This window comes from Sapajus apella, unplaced genomic scaffold, assembly GCF_009761245.1.
Source record: "Sapajus apella isolate SASKATOON/1434 unplaced genomic scaffold, GSC_monkey_1.0 scaffold69, whole genome shotgun sequence".
Taxonomy (NCBI): Eukaryota; Metazoa; Chordata; class Mammalia; order Primates; family Cebidae; genus Sapajus; species Sapajus apella.
The window spans coordinates 7271492-7274860 of NW_022437009.1; positions in this window are offsets into that span (position 1 = coordinate 7271492).

Genomic DNA, 3369 nt, shown 5'->3' on the forward strand with positions numbered 1-3369 from the left:
AAAAAAGAATTAAGCATTCTGTGAGCCAGACCCTGGGCTAGACTTTAGGGACACAATGGCAAATGTGTGAATCAGAATTCTGTACAGCTAGTGCTCGACTTATGACCACTGTCGGGACCGCGGACCGGTCGTTGAGTAGGCTACATGTACAGTTGAAATGGTGCACGCGGAGATGGTAGTGCTGCTGGAAGCTGGTCCGCACTGTCGTACGCCCAGCTGGGCAACATTTGTGCTGTCAGACACGGAGCAGTTGTGGCTAGCGATTGTGGTCGTAAAGCCGAATGGTCGTAAGTTGCATAGGTGGTAAGTCGATCAATACCTGTACTTAACAGGGACTGGCAACACAAGGGGAGGAGGAGTTCACATCCTTAGGAATGCCCGCCTACTCTTGCAAGAAGATATTCCCTCCTACTGAAGGTCCCGGAGTTAAGCATTAGATCTTTGACAGGCCATGATCCTGACTTTGCAGAAACATGGTTTCCGTACTGGACTTGGCCTATAAAAAAGAAAAAAAAAAGAACAAGCAGTATTTGGTTTTCTGTTCCTGCATAAATTTGCTAAGAATGATAGCCTCCAGCTCCATTCATATTCTCACAAAAAAACATGATCATGTTCCTTTTTATGGCTGCATAGTATTCCATGGTATATATGTACTGCATTTTCTTTATCCAGTCTGTCATTGTTGAGCATTTAGTTTGGTTCCATGTCTTTGCTATTGTGAACAGTGCTGCAATGAACATCCGCATGCACGTGTCTTTATAGAAGAATGCTTTATCTTCCTCTGGGCATATACCCAGTAATGGGATCGCTGGGTTGAATGGTAGTTCTGCTTTTAGCTCTCTGAGAAATTGCCACACTGCTTTCCACAACGGTTGAGCTAATTTACACTCCTGCCAACAGTGTATAAGGCTGCCCTATTCTCTACAACCTTACCAGCATCTGTTATTTTTTGACCTTTTAATAGTGGCTGTTCTGACTGGTATGAGGTGGTATCTCATTGTGACTCTGATTTGCATTTCTCTAGTGATCAGTAATATTGAGGGTTTGTTGTTTTTGCTTTTTTTTTTTAGACTGAATGTCGCTCTGTTGCCAGGCTGGAGTGCAGTGGCATGATCTTGAGTCAAAGCAAACTCTGCCTCCCGGGTTCAAGCAATTCCCCCGCCTCAGCCTCCCGAGTAGCTGGGATTACAGGCATGCCCCACCACGCCTGCTTTTTTTTTTTTTTGGATTTTAGTAGAGACGGGGCTTTACCATGCTGGCCAGGATAGTCTTGATCTCCTGAATTTGTGATCCACCCACCTTGGCATCCCAAAGTGCTGGGATTATAGGCATGAGCTACCACACCCAGCCAAGCCTTTCTTTTTTAATATGCTGGTTGCCTGCATACCTTTTTCCTTGATAAGCTCTGAAATCTGCCATGACAGGGACGCTTTAAAAAAAAAAAAAAAAAAGCCAGGCGTGGTGGTTCACGCCTGTAATCTTAGCACTTTGGGAGGCTGAGGTGGGTGGATCACCTGAGGTCAGGAGTTCAAGACCAGCCTGGCCATCATGGTGAAACCCCATCTTAAAAAAAAAAAAGAAGAAAAAAAAAAAAGCTCTGAAATCCCTGGAGTTCACTACACATGGCTACTGGCTGGAGGCCTCGATTCCTCACACAAAGGGCCTCTCCAGGGCTGCCTGAGTACCCTCAGAGCAGTTGGCTTCTCCCAGAGTAAGAAATCCAAGAAAGCATCACCAAGATGGAAGCCACAGTGCTGTTTTATGACCGTCTCTCTCCCTCTCCCTCTCTGTCTCTCTCTCTCTCACACACACACAAACACACATACACACACACAGAGCATCACTTCTATTTTATTCTATTTGTAAGAAGTGAGTCACTAAATTATTTATTTTTGGAGACAGGGTCTTGCTCTGTTGCCCAGGCTGGAGTGAGTAGTGCAATCTTGGCTCACTGCAACTTCCGCCTCCTGGGTTCAAGAGATTCTCCTGGCTCAGCCACCCAGGTAGCTGGGACTACAGGCACACTCCACCTTGTTTGGCTAAATCTTGTATTTTTAGTGGAGATGGGGTTTCACCAGGCTGGTCTCAAATTCCTGACCTCAGGTGATCCTTCTGCTATGGTGGTGGGTTAATTCAGCTCTGATTAAATTCAGTAGCTATTTTTTTTTTTTTGAGACAGAATCTCGCATTGTCGCCCAGGCTATAGTGCAGTGGGATTACAGGGGTGAGCCACCACGACTGGCCTTTTTTTCCTTTTTTTTTTTTTGATACGGAGTCTCACTCTGTTGCCCAGGCTGGAGTGCTGTGGTGCCATCTCGGCTCACTGCAACCTCTGCCTCCTGGGTTCAAACTGGGATGACAGGCATGCACCACCACACCCAGCAAATGTTGTCTTTTTAGTAGAGACAGGGCTTCTCCGTGTTGGTCAGGCTGGTTTCGAACTCCTGACCTCCACCCGGCTCAGCCTCCCAAAGTGCTGGGATTACAGGCATGAGCCACCACACCTGGCTCAGGACTCCTATTTAATTTCAAAGCCTCACAGTTTTTTCTTACAAGGACAAAAGTGTGGGCATTCATTTCTAATCCTTTCTCATGCCAATACTCTGGTTCGAAGCCCCACATCACAGACAGGAAAGCGGAGGCTCAGCTTGTGGTGGCGATGCCCTGGGAGCTGTCTCCTTCCAGCAGCCTCCCACCAGGGTTTGCCTCCTGCTTCTCCCCTTCCCTCAGTTTATCCCAGCAGCATAAGAATGAAGCATCCTTGGTTGGGCGTGGTGGCTCACACCTGTAATCCCAGCACTTTGGGAGGCTGAGACGGGTGGATCATGAGGTCAGGAGTTCAAGACCAGCCTGACCAACATGGTATAACCCTGTCTCTACTAAAAATACAAAAGTTAGCCCGGTGTGGTGACGCGCGCCTGTGATCCCAGGTACTCAGGAGACTGAGGCAGGAGAATCACTTGAACCTGGTAGGCAGAGGTTGCAGTGAGCCGAGGTCACGCCATTGCACTCCAGCCTGGGTGACAGCAAGAGACTCTGTCTCAAAAAATAAAAAGAAAGAATGAAGCATCCTCTGTCCTTTCTGAACACCAGAGATACCTTTTAAGGAGAAGTGGGTTTTCTGGATCTTTCTCTCTTCCTGGCCCAGAAGCAGGACTCTTATCCATATTAACTTGAGTATCTAATGAATATCAGTAAGTCAGAACCAACCTAATTAACAAGGGCACTTGTGTTAATAAGCACCTTTCAATCCTTGCAGGGAGCTAACGCACTCAGAATACAAAGGGAAGAAAAGACATTGTCTTGAAATGCCTGGGCTCCTACCTAGGCTGAGCCTCCCTGAAGTCTTTATGGGTAATTATGGGCTAT